The sequence below is a fragment of the Triturus cristatus genome, chromosome 4_2 (genome assembly GCF_964204655.1).
Source record: "Triturus cristatus chromosome 4_2, aTriCri1.1, whole genome shotgun sequence".
Taxonomy (NCBI): domain Eukaryota; kingdom Metazoa; phylum Chordata; class Amphibia; order Caudata; family Salamandridae; genus Triturus; species Triturus cristatus.
This window is the reverse complement of record NC_140586.1, coordinates 136716979-136741614: the sequence shown is the minus strand read 5'-3', so window position 1 is coordinate 136741614 and position 24636 is coordinate 136716979. Positions and strand designations below refer to the sequence as shown.

General features: G+C 42.4%; 1 protein-coding gene across 1 annotated transcript in view; it reads right to left on the bottom strand.

Annotated features, from left to right (window-relative positions):
* The window catches only part of AGAP2 (ArfGAP with GTPase domain, ankyrin repeat and PH domain 2), an 897926-nt gene that overhangs the window by 713187 nt on the left and 160103 nt on the right, over nucleotides 1-24636 (bottom strand). The window lies entirely within an intron of this gene.

Sequence of the window (24636 nt, the reverse complement as noted above, 5' to 3'; positions counted from 1 at the left end):
ATGCATGGTCAACTGGTCATGATCACGTGCACTCAGGCCCTTTTATTAACAGGCCCGCGTCACGTGGTGACGCCTGTGGTGAGTGGATGGGTGTGGGCGGGTGTGTGGCCAGCAATCGAGGGAGTGGCTGGTAAAACTGGTGCCTACTGAGACACTAGAACGTGTCCAGCAGGACACTACAATGGGGTAACCAGATCATGTGACCGAAAAAAACGGAACATTTTCTAAAAATAGAGGAAAGACTACACATTTACATCAATAAAGTGGCAAAGAATGAAAGTCCTCATAGAAACACATAAGAGGCACTAAAAAAATAAAATGTAATTTTTAAAACCAGCATCATATCTAATAATTAAATTGCTTACTCATAACAGCTCCTTACTAGCCCAGCTTTGGAACACCTAACAAAGTGTTTTCAGTTTCCCCTCTCAACAAGCATTAACAATGCAACGGTCTCGGCATTTTTAAAGTTAGAGCTATTGGCATTGCTCATGACAATGCCGTTTCTTTAAATGTTTTAAAAACAAAAACATAAACAAAAATAATGTCATGAGCAATGCCACTAGCTCTAACTTTACCAATGCCGAGACCATTGCATTGTAAATGCTTGTTAAATCTCGGAGCTAGACTGCGCAAGCGCAGCCTTCGCAGCCGAGACATAAAAAGTACTCTGGAATCGTATACATTGAGGTTCAAGGTGTGTCAGCATAAAGGGGGGGGGGGGGAGTCACGAGGGGCGCAGTCTGATAGTCTAGTCAATATACATTTATCTAATAAAAAAAACTGCAACACAAAAATTTGTAAGGAAGACAACAAATGTGACAGTAAATCTGTTCTGGTTTACTTAATTGCTTACAAACAGGCTGCATTTTAAAATAGCGTATCGGGTTAAGGAACCTGCTGAAGAAAGGTTAGTGTACCCTGCTATTTCCAGGGTATAGAAACAGTATGATATCTTTGGTGGATAACTCACTAGCTGGAGAGATCTGTGTGGTTGTAGTGCAGGTTTGACTCACCCCAAAACAGTATAAGGACAATGTGCAACATGCAGGACAGTGATTTGTATTTTATGTAGATAGCTACGGGGTTACACCTTTTGTCACAGAGTCCCTTGTGTTAACTAGATTTTTAAATGTGCTATCCTTGTATTATATTTAGCACACTGAGCTATGAACAGACATCAGTGAGCTAAAAGGAAACTGCAAGCAAGAACTGTACTTTTTTCGAAATCTTTCATTACTCCGAATTGCAAAAAAGGGCGGCTCTGAGTATTAATATAGATTTTAGTATAGGCACTCGCAATCTCTATAGTCTGTAGAACCCACAGACGTTCTAAATCCTAACTTTGTGTTTCTCCTATGCATTGCCTCCTAACATGCATGAGACGAGACTCCTACACCGTGACCCTCGTTGTCTTACAGTGCAGGTATACCTCTTACATGTACACGGAGGGTTGGAAAAGTTAAAACCCGGACTCTCACTCAATCATAGTTTGTCTCTTAAGCCCTTGTGAAGAGACAGCAGGTTGAGTGTCTGTGCTTTCCTCCTAGACACTGGCATCAAGACACAAGGCACCAGCTAGCTCCTAGCCTAAAGGACCAAGAGGAGTACAGGTGGCCATGTAAGTGAGACATTTGCGTTGCAACCAGTTCAAAATGAAATAAGAAACCTCTCTCATCCACTGTGGGTTGCTGGTGTGCCCATACTTTGTGCGGTCGCTGCTGAATCTGTTCCAGTGTCTTCCAGTTACACCGGGACAACGTTTGCACATTTCCCTGTGACCGGACTGAATCCCGGATCCGGATGAATAATAGCAGCTGAGCAGGCAGGATTCTCTTATTGCATGCACTCACGGCCGCAGCGGAGAAACCAAACAAGTTTAAAGGAGTGGGGTGAAGGTGAGGGAAGATAGGTGCGTGCGCAAATGCAACGCCGGGAACGTGCCATGGTGGGCGCCTCATGCTCTAACTTATGAGAAAATAAGAAAATGCATGCCCGGCAGGCAGTGCGCGCTGTGCGGACACCAGACATCCTGTGGCAAAACACCGGTGTCGTCAGGTACAGACTCCTGCCATGCACAGCCGCGGAAAATAAAACACCGCGAGGCTGAGAAAATAACAGTCATTGTAAAGCGAGACAGAGATGGTCCTGCGGGCAGAGGACCCGCTGCCACTTGTGTGCCGGCGCTCGTGCAGGCAGGCGTCCCGGAGAGGGTGCAGTTTACTGGCAGCGCGGTGACAAGTGCACGGAGCTCCGGCTGTGTGTACAGACTGTCTAGCGCGCTCATCATCACACAGACCATCATCCTCCACCCGGAATGTGTCTGCGAGGGGGCGCTTCACCTGCGAATGTCATCATAGCTTCAAGCCAGCTTTTCTTTCTCGCAGCCGGTGTGCCAATATCCACCCACAAGTGTGTCTCGCGCCGGAGCTCGCCTCTCACTGGCAAAGGGGCAGATTTTGTAAACAACGAAGCTACTTTGGGAATGCGATCAGGTGTCTTTAAAGAGATTAGCCGTATAAATGCATGCTTCTTCCCACGCCCTGGCTCCTGTCCCACCATGCACTGGATCCCGTCCACCACCACCCCCCGGCTCCCGCTCCCTCCATACCCGTACCTCTTCCTCCTCCGGCGTGTCCAAGTCCTCTCGGCCCCCGTGTCTGCCGTTCAGCTCCATGGCTTCGGTGTGAGAGCCCATTCTCCCGGCGGGATCCCTTCTGCCGCTGGCTGGAGCAGGGAGGGCGTGAGGCCTGGGCAGGCGTGGGAAGCAGCGGGCTGCAGTAGGAGGGGACGCCGCTCTGCGGGAGGGGGCGGGGGTACAGAGCAGCTGATGCCCGCGCGGCGCTGGCTGTAGTAAAAAACAGAACATCCCTAAACCACGTCTATTCCTTAAAACGGGGTTTAAAATGCATAGGGACGGAGTGCCGTACTTGCTTGATCGGAAAGCACGTCCTCAACTTGAAGCCATGTGTGCTGTGCAGTTTTTTTACGAACATTTCTCTCCAAGATTAAGTGGCGTAATGTACAATGAGTTAGGAGCTGCAAGTCCCGTCAATCAATTTAAGGTGAGGGAGCAACGCCGGGACACCACCGCCTTTCTCCGAGGCAGAGAAGAACTGCCTCGGAGAAACGCAGCCTCGGTTTCGGATTCGGGGGCGTGTTTCTTTTTCTCTCCTCTTGCCATTGGCTGGAGGAGAGAAAAACACGCCCTGCGAAAAGCAACGAAAAAACACGCCCCCCGATCCGAAAAAGACGGGGCTTCAACGGAGTGACTGGACCTCTTCTCCAGTGGCTGGCCAGCATTTAAGAGGCCAGCCAATGGAGAACAGGAGCGAAGAGGGGCGGGTGCAAGCCCCTCTTCTCAATGACATTAAATCTCCGGACTTCCGGTCTGCCGACCGGATGGTCCCGAGACCTAAAAACCGGGACGAGAGCCAATTTTACCAAACTCTGCCGGGCCAACTGTTGAAAAACAGGGACGGTTCGGGCAAATCCGGGAAGCCTGGTCACCCTAACCTCAATTCTATCGGTAACGAAGTGCAAGACTTGTATGAACTCACTACAAAGGTAGTGTCGGTCCAGCCGAGTGGCTTTTCACGCTCACGTGGGCAGCGTGGGGCACAGACTCCCAGGAAGAGAGAAGTCCCGCCAAGAATGACAGTGTCTCTGCTGCGTCCTCTCAGCGCGCGCTCTGCCGCTTCACCATACTCGAGCCGCCCCGGGCTGCAGGGAGAACTTGACTTGCAAATGAGACAACGGACAGACTGTTTAAAGTGGTGGCAGCGATTAGGGTCTTCACACTGCGGGACTAAAAATATCTCGCCGTCTGAGGTGGCACAACTGCACTCACATTTACACATCATTGGAACTCTCACGCCTCCGGGACGTGCTCTCTCTGGGGGAGGAAAGCGCTTTAGCCCTGCAAGGCGCTGCAGCCACGTGCTGCGGTTTACAAAGGGGCTCGTGCCTTCTCATGGAAGACTACCTTAATGCCATGGCAGCATCTGCTATTGTTTAAAGACATTCCTTCTTCACCAAAGTTAGATTTTTTTTGGACCTGTCAAGGATGATAAATTAAACACTGGCTGCTAAAATCTGTGTCAGTGGTTTGAATCACAGCGGGTTGGTCGAATCGTTTATCTTTCTGAGGTCGTTAACATGAGTTCATTTTGGCATCCGCTGTCAGTATAGCACCATATTGTCAAGGCCTCTTCAATGGCTTCCTTCGGAATTTCAAATTGTATTAAAAACGTGTGTCTTATTTTTCAGATTCAGGGTACTTTTCCAAGACTCGGTACAGAATGTTAAAACTCTTGTCCTCTTTAGCGGCAGTCGGTTACCAGAGGTCTGCGCACAGGCTTCGATGCCTCGCACTTGCCTAGAACATCAGTTATGAAAATATATTTTTTGTAGTTTTACCTCCGCTTTGTTAAGTGTGTTTAACATTGGACAAAAAAAACTGATTTTACATTTGGGATCAATGTTAGCGATATTGATTTACAAATATCTGAGAGCAGGGCTTTAAGTGGGATGAAAAAACTGGGGGGTCTCTCAAAGGGGCGTGGCCAATGTAATTAAGGGCGTGGCTTAAAACACATTAGCTAAAAATCTGTGTTTAGCATCAGTGTGCCGTCCGACTTGTATTTTGCTGTTTCTGTCATTGCATCCAGATATATGATACAACAAGTAACATCGTACCTACAACAAGGCAAGACTATTGGTTTGTCAATGGTTGTTAGTTGCATAAGATAAATAAGCAGCAACTATGGCTTGTATATAATATTGAAAAAGCTTCTACTTAAAGCCCCGGTGACACCACGACAATGTTGCTGCTCCTGAGGTTCAAAAAAGAGAAGGGAAATCCAGAGAGAAAATGACTCTCTTTAAAGGATTTCCCTTCCCCTACAACGCTCACCTGGCATGATGTCATACCGTAACGTCTCCCCTAGTGAGAAGTGAGCAGTGTAAGCATGCGCACATCAATGTGCCTGTCACTGCATTCCGGAAAAAAAACGGACCGCCTGTGCCAGGGCACAAAATAGAGCCCGATAGAGACCCGTTTCGAGGTCCCCTTTAAAAAACTGCCAGGGCTCAGCAGCGGTGAGACCCGGCCCACTTAAAGCCCTGTCTGAGAGATTAATTATGCTGGGTCTTTACTTTTCTCTTTACCGCTTGGTGTGTTGTGTGGTCACTGTTGCATTTGTGCATGTGTAGCCAATGTGACTGCTTCACAATTCTCCGGGGAAGGGACCAATATATGTCAGGCTTCACGCGGTGCCTTACCTCTAAACAATTTCACATGACCCTGTGCTGAAGCAAACCCAGTGAATATCTAAGCATGGGAAATGCAACGCGAGAGTCGAAGCAGGGGACATTCCCAGCACAGCTGACAAAGATCCTGGTAGATTACTGGATTTCTTTGTTCATACAAAATACATAGAGCATTTTATTTTTTTATTTATTTAAATGGTTTTATATACCGCTGGCTAGACCCAAGGGTATCAGTGCGCTTTACAGGGGATGTAAGTGGAAACACTATGCGGTATTACATTTGTACAAAAAGGAAAAGCAAAATATATGAGAAAAATGTAAAGAACAATAAATACATAGACAAGGAAATAAGAAGTAACATTTAGTCCATAACCAGGCATTGGATATCAGTGCAAGCATGTGTTTTTTTACACACTGGTGTTATGAAGAGTCCCTATTTTTGAATATAATCTTGCATAGAAAATGAGCAGGGAAAATTATCTTTGGTTGATAAAACAAATTATGTATTTACCACTGAAATGAAAGATGGGGAAGTGTGTAAGAACACCAGGATTTGGAGGAAAACCTAGGGTATATAAAGTGTGACCCACTAGGAAGTACTGGCCGCAGTGAAAACTCACAAATCTCTGGGCAAAATGATAGGAGGTGTAATAAATTAGGTCAATTTGCATATATCCCTAACGATGCACTTCATTAAACAAGGAAACAAGCATCAATGAGCATCATTGAATGAATGCAGTGGAGAAGACTTGGTATACATTTCTGTTGTGCCACCGACCAAACTTATGCTTCTTCCTGCCATTTTAGAGGTGAGGAACCGCTGGGTTTCTAATGGCGGAGCTTCTACTGGCTGTGCGATCAAAACATCCTTACCTACCAGCCCTTCCATCACATGTACACCACGCCACCGAGACAGCAGCCTCGCCCTATTTAGAATGGGACAAGAACTACTGACATTTTCCAGGGCTGGCACTGCCATGCAAGACATCAGGGCCAGGCATGACAATGCAAAACTATCCCTGTCATGCCAAGAGAAAACTCCCTGCAAGTTTGGGACATTTTTCTCATGCTTAAGAGCACCATCCCCCACTTAGGGGTTTGTTGCTGAAAAGCAAAAGAGAATGCAGAGCATGCCACATCAACATGGCGGTCCTGTTGGCATTCACCAGTGATGAAGTGAATCAGTCTCCATGGCAAATGCACTTTTGCCCCACTTTTAGCACCCTCGCTAGAGATCCGTTCCTGCCATATTGGTATGTATTTCCAGATTGGGTGAGTGGTCCTCTCTGGGTAGGCTTACATGCTGTATCTGAATACGTCTCTCTGAATACTCTCTATAACCCGCTTTAGCTCCTAAATAACTTTAATAAATATTTGTTTCACAGGAATATAGTGAGGTCACAGTTGTCAAAATCAATCGCACATCCCTCATCTTTATATTCTGGTTAGTATGTTGCGACAACTGTAGAATATCCCTTTGATGTAAGTTTAAGTGGTACTGACAGTGTCCGACACCCTGCTACTCATAAGGAGTCACATACATTGTTACCTCAAGATGGCTTACAATCAAATCCAAAATGACAATGCGACACCAGAGCACTACAATACAGTAAATGTAAACAATAGCAATTCTTGTCTTCAATACATATTCCACAAATTCATGTCTTCTTCTCTGTTTATGTCCAGGGAGTCCAGTTTTCCAAATAAGTACACACATCCAACAGTCAACACCTGTTTTACCTGGTACAGACCTTTTCAAGGCTGTAACAAATTCAAAACATATAATGTTTTTCTTTTTTTTTTTAAATGATTCATACCTAAATGCACCTCTCAAGAAAACAGTGCCCATCTAGTTCAGCCAGGAAATCAAAAGGAAAGCAAAATGTTCCCAGAAAGAAAAACACCAAGTGCTTGTTCCTCACCAAAACAAATGCCAAGTGTAGGCTCCTAGTAGAAAATAATAATATCCCTGCAGGTGAATATAATGGCAACTGCTACATGTGATGCACGTATTGCATCTGACCAATGTGTTTCATGCACTAACTGTCCAGTATGTTACATGCCATTCCGTCACCGACATGCCAGCGACGTATAACAAAGTTATTGCGGTTCTAAAAAACAAAAATAGGTGCGCATAAAACATGCAGCTACCAATATCATCAGTTTTGTGCAGATGCCAGAAGTAATTGAACGAAGTGTTGTCCAGTTATCCTAAGTTAATCCGATGATAAAAGGTCGAGGAGTCCAAATTATGCAACGAACGAGAAGAGGAATTTCCTAGTCCAAATAAGATCAAGTCATAATCCTCATGTGGCTTACCCGGTATCAAAATGAAAAAAGAATTATTACAGCCATGCAGTAGTCATCCCTCTTAGTAAGGTGTATTGATGTCATAACAGACAAAGTTATAGCCGATTACTCATCGCGTGAGGCGTCCAGCCATGATGAGCTGAAAGTAAAAAAAAAAAAAAAAAAACAATGGTCTGGTGTAGCCGCACTCTATTGTACTTCCACAGATCTACATCCCCTATGTATACAGGTTTTCTACCCCAGTCTGACCTGAAATATGTCGACCGGCTCCCGAAGGTTTTGTGTTATGTAGCTGGCCCCACGGAACAGACGCTTAAAGTCTTATAGTCCTAAACCAGTGGTTCCCAAACGGTGCGCCGTGGCTCCCTGGGGAGCTGTGAAACCTAGCCAGGGGAGCCTCACACCAAGCCCTTTAATGCCTTTAATATTGAAGGGTCTGCTGGCTTTAGTTAAACTAATTCGACTTAAACACATGATGTTGATGATTTGTAAGTGACATGCCTAAAGCTGTAAACTTAGTGCTTAATTGATGGCATGTTGAGGGAGATGACCCCCATATTCTACTGGATCCCTCGTTCCAACACTCCCAAAGTAAGTGGAAGATGCCTTATTTATTTTGTTACACTCGTTAATAGTTTCATTTTTTTCCCAAATGCATTTTACACCAATGCAAATTATCAGGAAAGTACTGTTGTCCTGTCTATTAAACACAATAAGTATTATTAAGTATTGACATTTGTATTTGAATCATAGTTACTTCTAGTACACATTTCTTTCAGTAAACACACATTTCCAGACAGACCGGCTCTCCCCTTGAGAACAGGGAAGTAAAACACCATATACGGCAAAATGCCAACATCTGGAAGCAAGAAAGTGACGTTTAAAAAAAAATAATTTGGAGAACTTTTAGGGAGGAGACAGCAAAAATAAAGCTGTATGTGTTTAAAAAATCATGGGTAACAGTAACAGTGGGGAGCCACGGGCAATGGTCAATGGGTCAAGGGAGCCACGGGTCGAAAAAGTTTGGGAACCACTGTCCTAAATAATGGAAGAATGACTAGTGGTAATGTGGCATATGCTGATAAAGGTGTCAGCCACATTGAAATGGTGGTTATTAATCATTTGGTCAGTGGAATGAAATTCTGTGTCATGAAGTATATCTGATTGGTTCAACAAAAAATTATGAAATACACTTACATAGTTCATGAGAGGAAAACATCAGTGTCTCTCCTAGTTCAAAATGCATAAAAAATCCACACGACTCATAGAATTAACGGCAGGAGAAAAAGGACTCATTCCAAATGTATAGGTGGAGGAAAGTGCGGCTTGACTGCCATATTGGAATAGTGTCAATTCCCTAGTCAAAATACCGGCATATAAGTATAAACAAACTATTAATACAGTTGTAAAAGTCAAAAGAAAAGGAATTTGTGGCCTGAAAAAGTAATTGTACTTCTTCTGGAAATGTTTCCATGACCCTTTAAAAATTAATATTGATAGGTCCCTGATGGATACCCCCTTGATTGTTTCATGCAATGTTGGTGCAGGGACCTCGTAAGCGTAGTTGAGGATAATCTACGACAGCTATAGTAAATTGTCAAAGGAAGAACAAAGACTCTGAGTGGGAGAAGTTTCACTAAATATCATTCAGTAACAGACATGATTGACCTGCGAGCAACTAAACCGCCCAGTCATATATTAATTTATTATTTCTTATGTACAATGTTCCTCCTATTTATGACAGTTTGAGGCACTCAGCATTGTTCTATAGTGTCACAGACTCTATTGTTCTGTTGCATAACACAAGGTCACTCATAAAGCACAAACACAAATCTGCGGACCTCATGGAGCAAGAAAATTCCGACGTCTCTTTTTAAATGAGACATGGGCAGATAAGACACCTGACCCTGATTTTAAAACAGCTATTCCTGAAGGTTATGACCTAATCAGGGTTGATAGACTAAATGAGCAGGGAGGCAGAATTGTGATCATTTATGGCAACCACCTCAACGTCACTTTGAAGACCCTCTGGCATCTTAACTGTGAAGCCCTTATGTTCAATATAAAAATTCACAATACCTATTCTTTTTAACAGTCTCCTGCTTTATTGCCTCCAGGTCCAAGGGAAAATGTTGCCCAATAACTGCTAGGATTCAGCGAATCCTGTGTAAAATACCACACTTTTATAATTCTAAGGGATTGAAAGTTTTATTTAGAATGTATACATGACAAGGACACAGAGCATTTGATGGATAACCTACAGAGCTTTGAACTCTTACAGATAGTGAGACTTCCAACCCATGAAGCCAATCATACGCTTGACTGCATTTTCACCAATAATCCTGACCTAGTAGTTAAGAAAGTTGTGCCACTGGCTTGGACAGACTACATGGCCATTGTGTTCAAATCAGTTATTCATCGATAAAGTCCTCTACTTCCAATGTATCGGCAACGATCAAATACCGCCCCTGGAAGAAAATTGACAATTTGATACTTAATAATCTGGTGTGTAAATCTAAGCCCGTTATTAATGAGGTCACTGATATTGCGCAAGCATCTGCCAACTATGCCGACTGGATAGATGTAGTAGTTACCCAATTAGCTACTCTAAAAACTAGGCCAAACTATAGGTCAACCACCTCTGCGCTGTGGTATTCTCAGCAGCTTAGAGAACTGAAACAAAAATGTAGACGACAGGAGCAGCTCTGGAGGTTGAACTATAGTCTAGATGAAAAAATAAAGTATAAAACACTGATAAAAGAATACAAAAGCTGTATAGGTGTAACCCCCCCCAAAACCTTTTAATGGGAAAATAAAAGCAGCCCGGAATTCCACTAAGGAGCTCTTCAATACAGTGATGTCACTATCCAGCTTCTGTAATACACACACAATCACTCCAGATCAACAACTTTGTGGCAAAATAGCAGATTTTTTCCAGACTAAACTAAACAATATTTTCTTGGAATTTATGACCACCTCGGTAAAACTCAGAGTCTTCACCAATGACAGAGATGGTTCAGGAAACCAACTCTGATGAGTCAAGTCAATGTTCCTCCACTTTGGCAACCGTTACCCCACGCACTGAAGAGACAGCCTCTAAATCAGGTACCTCCTTGGACCCCTGCCCTCCTCAGGTTATCCACCCAATATCAAAGACCATTTCAGTTCATCTTACTGTGCTCCTTAATAAGATACTTACTTCTGGATGCTTTCCAGCCATGTGGAAAAAGGCATCCATCCTACTCCCTTTTAAAAAAAAAACTATCTTGACCCACTTGATGTGAAGAATTACAGGCCAATTTCTTGCCTCCCCCTACTGGCCAATATCCTAGAAAAGGCCAGGAACCAAGAGATCATGACCTTTCTTGAAACTGCCAACCTTCTTGAACCTTCAATACACGTGTTCTGACCAAATCAATGCATGGAATCCTCCCTAGTGGCGGCCATGGAATAATTCAGAAGTATCGTAAATGGAGGGGAAAAAGCGGTTTTCATACTGTTGGGTCTTTTGGCCACATTTGATACAGGTGACCATTCCCTGTCAACCATCTCAATAGTATTAGTATTAAAGGTACTGCATTAAAACTGATTGACCCTTTTTTGACCAATAGAAAGCAAGCGGGTACTCTGGATGGTTTGACCTCTGACCCGTCCCACCCCTTTTAATACCTACATAACCCCTTTGATCAAACTCATCTGATCATGTGTCTTTTCCGTTTAGTCTTATGTCGACAACACCCAAATTGTGGTGTCTGTATCCTCTGTACCTGAAAATGTGGCCAAGCAATTCAACATCTACATGGGTAGCATTGCAGACTGGATGCAGAAGAATTGTTTTAAACTGAATACTGACACAACAGAGATACTGCTCTTTAGCCATGATACCTCCTATTGGAATTCTACATGGTGGCCATCCAACCATGGGTCCCTCCCACTGCGAGTCTAGAAAGCAAGAATCTTGGGTGTCATTTTTGACGCTAAGCTAGCATTCACGGACCACATAAATTAGATAACGTCCTCCTGTTTTCTCACTCTAAAAACATTTAAAAGAATTCTTCCCTACCTCACAAAAGAGTAAAGAAAATCAGTTATAAGAGCTCTAGCAGCCTCTAAACTAGACTATTGTAGTGCCTTGTATGTAGGCTCTCAATCTCGCTTGCAAAATAAATTGCAGACTCTTCAGAATGCAGCAGTCTGGGTTCTGATGAACCTTCCAAACTTTTGCTCAGTCACCCAAACCATTGAGGAACTGCACTGGCTACCAATCAGGGCACAAATCAAGTCCAAAGCCTTATGTTGGGCACACAAGGCTGTGCACCAGGCTGGTGCACTCTTTTACCGACAAATCTTTAAATGTACGTACCTACACATACCCTGTGGTCCTGCGCAGCGAGACAGGTAATCCCTCCCAGAATTAAAAAAGGGCACTGGGGAGAAAGTAGTTACTCATACTCTACTTGCAAATGGTGGAACTCTATGCCAGACCATCTCAGGGCACAACCTAATCATCTGAAATTTAGGAAACAATGAAAAATGTGGCTGTTCTGCTCCTGCTCTTCCATTTGAATTTCCTTCCCCATCTGTTAGATGACAATCAGATCTCACACTAGCACTAAGACGCCATTTGGTATTCGTGTACTATACAAAATGATTAACATAACACAATGTCACATGACATTACATAGTATCACATGCTTGACCTTATATTTCATATTGTCATGCAATTGACCTGCAAGTAACTTAAATGCCTGGTCGTATATTAATTTACTCATTCTTACGCTATACATCATAATTATGGCAGTTTGATACACCCAGCATAGTTACATTGTGTCACCGACAGCTGTTCTAGTCCTGTACATTGAAAATACACCATGATAATACAATAAACTGCGGCCTATAACATTCTCAGCAACATTTTAGCAGACAGACGACTTCAACACCTGTAAGACCTCATCCACTTAGATCAAAATAAGTCCCCCCCCGCCCCCCCCCCCCGGACCACTACCCTCAAATTTTGACAGTTAGTTCAGCTGATGTAGGCAGCTGAGGTGACTTGACCATACTCCGCCTGTCTTGAGCTTCACTTGGAACAAGTGTTCAACACCAGTTCTGTTAGTTTGGCCTTATATACAAGTAGTAAAAAACCTTGGAGAATGGTTTGACGATCAACTCTGCTTCTCAGATCACATAAATAAGAATACTTCTTCCTGTTTCCATCTCCTCAGGATTTTGAGGGAGGTGTTTCCTTTCATTATGACAGATTTGCAGAAGATGGTTATTGTTGCATTGATTCTGTCAAGGATAGACTACTTCAATGCTCTCTATCTTGGCATCCAAAACAAGTATCAGGTGAAGCTTCAATCACTTCAGAACACTGCTGCTCGTCTGATTTTATAAACCCCAAGTTCAGCTCAATCTCTAAGAGCATTTGGGACCTTCATTGGTTACCAGTAACCGAGAGTGTCAAATTCAAGGCCCTTTGCATTGCTCATAAAGCCTTGAATTCTGGTGGTCCTGCTTAATTTCAACAGCATATTTCCTGGCATGTACCAAATCGCAACTTAAGATTCAGCGCTGTTAAGTTAGTAGTGATCCCCAAAATCAAGAGGTGCAAATGGGGAGGAAGAAGTTTCTCGTTTTTAGCTTGCAGGTTGCGAACCTCCCTACTCATTGCATTGAGGTCGCAATCTAATATGTCTATGTTCACAAAAAAGTTAAAGACATGGCTTTTCTCTATCCATTACTAGTAGACCTTCTCACTTTTATTCCAGCAGGAACGCTTAGCGCTAAGACGCCTCTGGCAATTGTGTGCTTTATAAAACTATTGAAATGAAAATGAAATGAAATATTCAATCTGCAGCCAATCCACTGGGCAGACCCTCACTTTTCTCAAACCCCCCAAAATCTAACCCTCGAGGACAAAGGATGCTTAAAGTGAACTTTGCCCTCAGGAGGGAGGCTGTGGAATTAGCCAAGGGTATCAACCGTGAGCATCTCAGTATCTGCATGACAGCAGGTGCCGAAGCCTATTTGGGTATGGCTACCAACAGTTTGGAAAGGTCCCTCCTCACCAAATTTAGATGCAGTATTATATGTTGTTTTTTCTGCTGCTCCTTGGGGCAGAAGGATCGGTCGTTCATTTTGATCTTGATTTGTGATGAATTCCCCATCCAAAATGTATTGCACTTTAATTTTTACGTCACATTCACTAAGTGCTTTTTAATTCCTATTTTGAGAAGCTCAGGCTTTGTTACATGTAGACCCACACTGCCTTTCCTTCAGCAACTTAGCTTACCCTTAGTGGGCTCCTGCGTAAATTCCTTTTTATAATATACCCTGTGTCATAGGGACAAATTGCTGTTTTAACAACTTATCTGGACTGTCTTTAAAGCTTTACAAATTGCACTAAACATTATAAAGGCTGTTGATGTCACTAATGTTATGTCCTACCTGTACGGGGATTGTAGAAAATGTTCATGAGCGTTTTTTACGTGTAATGTCTGAGCTTTAATGTTGTGATGTGCTGACAATCTTAGATGGGTTCATAAGTTTTTCTCTGTGATATATTAGATGTGGAATTTATTGTAAGTTTTTAATTGTGTGCTTTGATGGGGTTTTTTTAAAAACCGAATAAAGCTTGTTGAGTGATTGATTGCATGTTTATTTAAAGGTAGTTTGCTTGGACACCCTTTCTTCAAAGTGCAGCTGAAATTGACCATTGGTTAGAATTAGACGGTTTAACTTGTGTTTCCTTTCATGAATAAAGTGTTTTCAATAAACAATGGTGAGGTCGAGTGGATTCATGCAATTCTGTAGCTGCGTTGTGTTTACTGCATAATTATGGATTTACTGCATTTGCCAATTAATATGAGGAGTTCACAAAAAATGTAATTCTAGCTCAAATGGATGAAAATATGACTGCCAGAAAGTGTCCTACATATTTTGCCTTTTTCTGTAGATTTTAAGTAACTTTGCCACACAATCTGGTCTACCATGATGCATGATTGTAGTAGCCTTGGCAATGGTAAAGCTCTACAGTGATTTGGGGGCTGTCATTATAGAGAGACAAACTTATTTTACACTTTGCACTTAACTTAAACTGAATTACCCCAGATCTTGTATATACACAAATCATTGGCAATCTTTTTGATTTGCATACAGTGTTGTAAGTCATCATGATAGCTTTACATTTTCACTATTTTATTTAAACACAAGCTCAGGGACTTACCATATATCTTTCCACTTGTAAGACTCAGTTGATTTCGGCAGAACTTAAATGTTTTAGTGAAGATGCAACTCTTTTTCATATCGTGGGTAAGTAAGTACCAGATGTATTTTTAGGTCTTACTTAGGCAGTGTTTGTGCTGTCTCTTCAAGACATGCGGCATTCAGGATATGGGCATTCAACACGCCCAGGGCTTCTGGTTGATTAGATGGCTTGCCTTTCTAATTTCCTTCACTCAGGTTGTTCAATACTGTCCCATGTGTCCCGCCTTTGTGTGCTTGGTTCCCTCCCTGCGGACATCACCAATTGTTAATCTTTGGTTGGCCATCTCTGGCCATCTGTTGCATTCGGAGAGCGCCTGCTTAGTGCACTTTCCCCTCGAGCTTACAAGCACACACACCATTTGCATTTCATCAGAGGCATTCGGAGTACACCTGTTCCGTGCACTTCCTCCTCCCCTCCTGCTTGTTTTCTTTTGCTCCTGCATGGTTTGTTTCGCGTCGCGCAGCATGTAAGATCTCCAAGTTGAATCCCGATTTTGAGTTCATATGCCTGTACCGCAGATTTAGTTCAGATTAAAAATAATAATCTATTTGAAAGTGTTTTCGTTTACGCTCTTTTTGGAAGGACAACTGCCCACTTCAGCCTCGAGCTATCCCTCCCATCAAAGCCTCTTCTTTAAATGTATTTGTTTCACCACACAAACCCCTAGCAGACTTCACAAACAAACCAAACACACTAACACAGAAGTGACTTTTGGGGCCCATAGCAGGGACCCTTCCCCCCTAGCCCTCCGCTATGGGGCATGGAGACATCCCTGCACATTGTGGCAGACACCGCATGGTGCCTGCCACACGGTGCAGCACGTTCAAACTCTGCATTTTTTCCATGCAGCTTGTACTGCGAGCGGCAGCACAAGCCACAATGGAATTAATACAGGATCCGACTGCCAACACGGCAGTCAGATCATAATCTAGGAAACAGGACCTCCTCTTGTCAGGCAATCCCACTTCTGCTACGATGCCGGTCGGACGCGCATCTGACCGGCATCGTAAGGAGCCCCTTAGTCTCCTAAAACACGAATTTTCAAAATGTACGCACAAATGCATGCAAGCAGCCTTCCACACATACAAGCATGCTTACACACATGCCCCTGACATAAAAGAAACACTACACACACACACCCAATAAACTTCCACTGACAACCTATACACCTTGGCACATCCTGTTATGCAAACACACACACCAGCACCCATCTACACACAGTCACAATTTTCACACAAGTACTCTTACACGCGCACACAAAAAACACAGAACTATGCATACAAACACCATTAACTCGCTATATAGAAATTCAAGCACACATACACACACTCCCTAAATAGATACCAAAACAGACACACACAGTCTTCCTATCTAGACACCATAACACACATTCACAGAAGCACAAACACGCACAGGCAAACTCCCTATAAACATCCAAACATGCACGACTCCCCACAGAGACACCTAAGCAAATACACACAACCTTCCTGTAGACACCTAAACGCACACACACACCACGGCACATACGTGAACTCCCTTACAGACACCAAAGCCCGTAGCCACACGCGTGCACGCACACACACAAACACAATCACTACTAGTGGTTTTGATTTACTTCTGGCTGCTTCCTTCTGAAGGGGTTCGCTGCTGTAGTGCAGCGGGCATGAATAATTTGCATTTTTAGCACTTCAGCAAACACTGCCTTCTTTCTTATAGGATCACGTCCTCCAAGGACAAGTATTTTGGAGAAGTACTCTGTACTGACCGCTTTTAATATCTTTATCAAATTCTCCAAGTATAAATTCAGCAACAGTCTCAGGAGAGTAATTGTAACTCCCAAATTCATTAATTTGTACCTCAGTATTACTCTATCGAACTTATTGATGGCATTGCTAAAATCAACAAATGCCACATAAAGCTATGATTTCCTTTGTTTGACGTATTTTTCAGAAATCATCATCAAACATAAAATGTTGCCCACAGTAGCACATCCTTTCTGAAACCACGCTGTTCTATTAGTAAACGGTCAGTTGAATTTGCTCAAGATGTTAAACTTTTGTGAAACTCATTTGGCAAAAATCTTCATCTAATATGGCCATCGAACATTAACTTTCGCCAAGATTACAATCTTTCTTTTCAAGCAACATAATGATGTTACTTCCGTTCCAAAAGTTATGTATTGATCCAGATATTACACAGAAATCAAACAATTGTTTAAGATAATTAGCACCTGCATTAGGACACAATTTTACTATGTCAATGGGAATTTTGTCAGGACTCAATGCTCTTGAGTTTTTAAGGTTCAGAATTCTTTTTTGTTTTCCCTCACTTGAGCTATTATTGCATGAAGTATTATGAGTTGGAATGTTTATCTATGATGTAGGCCTGAGCGGAGTTCCCGGAGTTCTGCATGAAATGATCCAAAAACTCTTGCACGCTGCATGGAATTCCGCACGCTGTGAAGTACATAGGATTGCGCTATTCGCGCTGATTTTTAGTATCAGGTTTTTTTCCCATGCTGTAAAATCAGTGTGAACAACACCATGCGCAGTGCAAGAGGTCACTGCTTCTTTCTGCCGCTCTGGTAGAATTCCTACCCGAGCGACAGCTTCCTCAAAGCGAACGGATGGCTTCTCAACGCAGGCGGTCACGTTGAGAAATCTCGCTGGGAGGTGGTCTTGTGTTGGATTTGACTCGCTCGCACTAGCCAACTTACCGTTGGCGAGTGCGAGCGAGAAATAACCTCTGCGTGCTCTGCATAGCGCGTAGTGCGGAAAACTCTGCAAAATCCACGACCGGAGCAGAGCTCACAGGCCAGGCCTACGATAATGATGGTGATTTATTTCAGACAAAGCATACAAATTCTCAAAATGTTTACGTCAGTGACGTTCATCTATTGGAATTGGCTTGTTAGTACAATCCTTGCCTAAACATTTTGCTTCAAGATACTAAAATGTACGTTTGGCTCTTGTACTAAGCACTTTGTAGAGACCACCATAGTTTTGCTATCTTATTTTCCTTTAGTTGGTTCCTCAATACTTTGGAAAAAAGATTTTTCCCTTGCAGCCATAATTGCTCGTTCAACTTAGCATCTGGGTAGGGTTCATCGATCGAAAAGTACATTTTGTACAGAGGATACAAGTTCCTCAAAAGTGATAACATTTATGCTTTCCCATAGAGCGGTCGAAAGCAGATTGTAATTGTGATACTGTTGCATCATCTAACTCGTTTTTCTCCTACAGATTATATTTTCTCGAATTTTCAATTACCCAGTGCACCCTAAACATTCTTTCAAGACGTTGTCCTGTACATAGATACATATGTTCAGCTGACGATAATCATCCATATGTTTGAACTTATTTCAAATTTAGATACAGTCTTTGTATCTGTATAGTGAACACAAGCATAATATATCAAGGGTCTTGAAAGCCTCCTTGCCATGAAAAATGTATTGATACCAGATCTTTAAATTTTACATTTATTAATGTTAGATTTAAATCCAGTTCTCATGGTAATAATGGGGTTGTGCTTTTGTCCTTTTGCTTATTTGCTGAAATTGGATTTGGTAAATTCCATGTCAGATCTAAATGTTTAAACCTGTCATTCTTATAAGAATTCAACGATACATTCGTATTAAAATCCCTAGCCACCATTAAGACTTCATTAGAAAAGAAACCTTCCAGCTTTAATACAGCATTCTGAGTTCCAACAAGGATATTTCATTATTTCAGGGAGGTGACAGATAAATATTGCAAAGGAGATATTGCAACAGGATGCCCCTTGAGCCATAGATCCAACAATAAATGATCGACACAATGTTTGCAGAAAATACCACATGAGTTTCACTCCATTAGACAAAACTTCAATTGAATGCATAAACTGCCCTTTCATGTATTTAGTAGAAGGTAATGTAGGCGCTGAGAAAACAATAAAATGATCAACCTTGAAACCATCCTATATCCATGTCTCCTGTAAGCAAACGACCGATGGTCCTACAAAACACGTTTTTACATTTTTTTTACACACAAAGATTCGTATAGCTAGTCACAGTCCATCTACACAAAGACCAAATCACACTGTACACATCACGTGAAGTTTAAAATTCTGGGAAGCCATGACCTAGATTTATATTCTAAAAATCACTATGAGTTGTGTTTTTATATTTCTCAATAACTTTTCTGCATCCATTTTGCTGTGGGACAGTAAAGTTTGCTGCCTGAGATTTAAAGTTTAGTGGAAGAGTGCAGTGGGACATCAGTCTGTGGGTATTATAGAATTCAAAACCAAAAATACGAGAGCTTCGGAGTAGAAATTAACTCTAGATTCTCGCTTTTCCTGTCAATCTGCTGTGTTCGAGAGCAGTTCGACTAATTCGATGTCCTTTGATATAATTAATTGATGCTATAAAACAGTTTCAGAATTTTCTGATGATTCAGAGAATAATGATCGCCATGTGCAGGAAACAATTCTGTAAATATTATAGTATTGTGATGTGGCTGTAAATTCTGAATATTATTTGAGCAAGATTTCCAGTTCATTAATACAGAATGTTCATGCATATAGTTCATGCATATAGACCGCAGATTGATCAAATGCATTTTCTTCTAGATTTAATAAAAGGATTTCCTTGACTTCAGAACATTCTGTTAAAGGCGGTAGATCCTGCCAACTAAATACAGGTTTGTTGTCAACATTAGCAACTGAAGTGGTCGGCCTAGATTTCTACTTGAGCACGATTTCTTTGTCCAAATGTTAATTGCTTGAGATATTTATCTCTTATCGGAGGGCACCATCTTGATAAATTATGACAATTTGTGGGTGATCCTGAAATGCAATTTCTCTTGATGGTTTCTTCTTTATTCTTTGTAGTTTGGTAAGGTTTTTCCTGTTTAGAGGTAAGCTTTTACAACCCTCTTTTACTGAGTCAGTGGTATAACAATTCTTATTCATTAATTTTTTAGGTCTCGCCTGACCCAGCGCATGCGCTGGTCTGGCGAGACTTATTGAGAGGGCTCCAAAAAGTGCTACCAGGCCAGACTAGAGCTACAGTGCATGTGCGCGGGCGCGGGCTCCACTTTTACCGCGATTACTTTCACTTTAGCGGCCGCACGGCCGCTTTGATGTTTGATCGCTATCGCGATCACTTTCACTTTTGCGGCCGCACGGCCGCTTGGCATAGCCAATAGGTCTCGCTTTTGGGACCGTATAAGTGTTTAGTTATGCAAGTGTTGCATGGCTAAACACTTATAAGGTCCCAAAGGCGAGACCTATTGGCTATGCCAATGCTTGTTCTTTTTGCCCTTGTTGCCAGTAAACAATGTATTTAATGACCTCTCTACTGTTTTTAAAGGTGTCTCAGCCACATCTAAATCTTTAATTGCTACTGGGCATATTTCCATTCCATCTGATTTTTTGATAATAACCTTGGGGAACACATGAGGTCTTTTGAATTTGATTTCATGCCCTACATACTTCGATTTACCAAACCATGTACTCTGTCAAGAACTGCATGAGGCATACTGTATAAAGATTCTTTTATCCTTGGTGCATTTCAGTTCCTTAAATCGGCAATAGAATCTTTCTCCTGTGTCCAAGCTTGAGTTGCTAAAGCCGTTAAGTTTAATGTGAGCATTGATCAAGGTTGTTCTTGCACTATTAACTGTTTATTTGTTATTTTTAATAAGGAAGGGAAAACTGCATGTGTGGATGACATCCCGCTAGATATAGGTGGATCAACAATTTGCAGTGGAGGAACATTATCTCCTGTTTGTGATGAAGAAGATCTTTGTTCCATCACTGAAGCACATTTGATTAGAAGTTGGCCAGCTGTGAGGGATTCTTCTCGTGATAGTTTAGTCATGTCTTCATTTATCATCAGGGATAGTCACTCCTTCAAACATTCAAGTCATTCAAAAAGGCCATACTCCCTGTAATTAAACTAATTTGTGGAGGTATAGAATTGACCATGGTCCCCTCTGGCATACTTTCTCCTTCTAAGATCTGTCTTTCTGGAGAAGACACTTTCAGAACATACTTTGTAGCCACTTCTCCTTCAGGGAGAGAACGAGATTGAAAAAATGTCTTGTTATTAATATGTTCTCCTTCCAAGGAGAGGAAGTAATCCAACATTGTGGTTTTTTTTATGAGTGGAAATCCTCCTTTGTGGTAGCACTTGTCGAGTGGCTTGTACAGCATTCAAATCTGCCATTAAGGGGGTTTGATATACAATTGTCCGATGGCGAAGTTCTTTTGCATGCAAAGAGATTTTTTCAGTAAAGCACTCCTATCAGATTATTAGGTACCCAATAAGGAAATACACGAGTTCTTAACTGACAACTCTAGAATAGTGAGTGGGGAGTGGTGGAATAATAATAAATCTTAGATCATAATTCTGAGAATAACAAATAACTATAATATATTCCACTCTTTTAGCATAAGCCGTGTATTCAGTCGTAGTCTCCAAAGACAAACTGTGGTTTTTCTTACAAGTAACTCAATAATATAATAGGATTGGTTCTTACTGTAAACAACCTTATTATCCAGATGTGCGCTCCTAAACAACCTTAGGCTCCCGACGAAAGAGGAGAAGCCTCCACATGACTCAATTGTCAGCGATAGCTGTTGAAAATAAATGGAGCGAGCGAATAACATGGAAAAAGTGTTCCGAATTTCTGGCCAATTACTAGTAAGCAAATTGTTCTCCCGCTCAGAAAGCATCTCACTGCTTCTCAGATGTCTGCGTACTGCTATATAAATTATTCATAGCTCCCATTCTACCTCTCCTTCCTCATTTTTCATAAGCAGAGACATATACAGAGGTTACCTTGGCCTCAAGCCGCACCAGGGCCGACTTCATTGGGGTTGGTGGAGTTTACGGTCTCTTAGCTCAATCAAGTATGCTGCAACCAAACACAGCGATGTCTCTTACCACAGATTCTTGAATCAGCTCTCTAACTCAGAAGGCTGATGGTAGCCCTGGGTAGATAAGCGGCAGCAGCAGCACTCTTCACTGCGTTCTTCCAACCGAGGCCGCGCGACTCTCCATTCGTGCTTGTCCATCCGTGAGTGCATGCACCCTCCAATCCAATCCAAACCAATTCAGAAAGCCGAAAAACCATGTATTCTTTAGCATTTTATTCAATAAATGAATCTTTCTACAGCTGCTTTAGACGTCACCACGTTTCATCCAAGGACAGTCTTGCTCAAGGCAACATGTCATTCATGTATTTTTATGGTCTTATATATTCTAGTGTTCCTTTTGCACTTACCAGCTCCTTTCTGTCTCATTGCAGCTAACTCTGCACACCCTTATACAAAGCTTAGACACTCAACCACATATTTATTCAATCTTTGATTCACATCTGTGTTGCAATTCCCACAACTGATGGCGCAAGTTAAGGTTACGATACTACCTTAACTTGGAAATTTCTTTTTAGTTTTGTGCTGTAGCTACTATTTCACCCTATCAACATTAGCTCTCCTTTAACTTTAGTTTATTTGTGGGATATTTATATATTATTATTATTTACCGATTTAGAATAAGGCCCTAAAATAGACACAAAAATTAAATTTACAGTTATAAAAACAACTCAATAAAATATATAACTATTAAAAACGATACAGTTGCAAATTGTAATTCGTTTTTAAATGTAAACAAAAGTTTTCTAAACCAAGTGCAGCATCTACATATTCGCAGCAACATCCCAACTGCATGAGAACGAAAACGCACCATTTAAAAAAAGTACAAGCACCAAGTATATATGCATTTATAACTTTATGACCATAACAGACATGGCACTCTAGTGTACCTTCATGTAGTGTGCAGTCATATATCCGTTTTTACCACTAAGGCGCTATGGCATACGCCATTTTCTAAGCACTATAAAAAGCCGACTCCCAGTCTGAGTGCGGGAGCTGCGAAGATCCGCCACGTCTCGCGGAAAGGACCTGCAGCTTGTGGCCACGTGCCCGCGATACAGGTCTCTAATTGGATTCCGGCTGCACCGCCATTGATCCAGGCTTACACTAAACTGCTGGAGACGGATGGACAGCAGGGAGGTGGCGGAGCGTGAGATGGCTGCGCATGGGGTGACGTCATCATAGCGACAGGAGCCCGCTGTCATGAGATGGATTCATATCACGACCGATCCTCTTACTGGGGCCGTGGGATGGCAGTGTGTGAGTGAGCCTACAAATCCAAAAAAAACAACAACAAAAACAGGGATGGACGGGGTTCCTCATTCCAAAGAGAATCCGCATAGATAAATTAAGAATCCGATTTGGAAATGTGTCATTTCGGCAGATCAGGAACAGTTTTTAAAAGCGCAATTTAATCACTTCAGATATTCCCTTTGATTTTTTAAGTTATTAAACTTAACATTCTTTTAAAGATTTTCTTCTAATTTTACAAGGTTTGTGTAAGGACAGGCGCAACACATTACACGCCCAAATTATATGTGACGATCCTAAAATGAAAAAAAAGTAGCAACAATTGGTCAACAGATACATAGATATGCAGAAGATGAGATTAGGAAAGGACAATTTGGCCTAGGAATCTGCCGTGTAACTTCTTGCAGAACCCTTTGATTTTTTATTTTAACCTAGCTCTTTCATCCTGCTTATATAATGAGTAGATTCCTTTGAAAACCTGTAATGAATTCGAAGCAAAACATTAAGTATTCATGAAAAAAATTTATGCGTGGTTCTTAAAAAAGTCAACTTGATTTTTTAATTCAGGTGCAGGGTGTAGTATTTTTGAAAAAAGAATCAAGGACTCTTCTTAAAACTATGTATAAATGCACACTTTGGGAAATTTACAGTACAAATCCATCTAGCACGCAAATGATTGCTGAACATAGCTCCTTGATGACAGCACTATGCATGTGGAGGGGAAAGGAGGTAGTTTGTGCTATTCCCTAGAACTGATGTATGAAGAACCAGGCCCGGCTCTAGAATTTTTCCTTTGGGAGGGCCGTAGAGAAGCATGGGTGGGCCATGAAGATGAGTGGATACTGGCCAAAAAACAACAAAGTGTTTAACCTCTTCAGTGCCACGCCCTTTCCCCCTCCAGTGCCGGGCGTTTCATTAGTGGGTGGGGTTCATGACGAGATAGTCTCGTCATGGGCACAGCGCGACCGTGCTCCATGACGAGACTATCTCGTCATGGGCACAGAAGAGGTTAATCGTTCTGGCATTTTAGGCATTGGCATCTGTTCGTGTTTGACATTTTTGTCACAATAATCAGCCCCCAAAGACCAACACACATCACTTTCTTCTTTGACGTGTTTCCCGCTTTGGGAAAGGGGCAGGGATGCTACTTGTCAAATCTTTAAGATGCAGAATTTTAAGACTGCAGCATGCTCCTGGTCATGTGCAGCAGCAGAAATGCGAAGGCGAAACCGGACTCGGGCACGCCGCAGGTATGGCAGTTTGTTTTGGTCCTCACGATGGCAGTGGTCGTGGCCGGGCATCGCTTGCTGATGTCGTAGTCGGCGCCCGGCCTCGCCTATGTGCCTGATTGGGTGCAGTGTTTGGTGACCCGGAAGCAGTTATATGCTTTCGGGTCAAAATGTAGCAGATATGAGTGAGGAAGCCGGATCTAGCCGGCTTTCGTTTCCCATCATTATAAAAGGGGGCTGTGGAGCGGCGATCAGTCTCTCTATTTGCCGCCCCACAGCTGCAGACAATGGAGGACGGCTGCCAGTCCAGACCTCTGGGAACTGGGCCCCATGCGGAAGACACTCCGGTAGGAGGGTAGGCCATAACACCAATTTGGGACCAGTCAT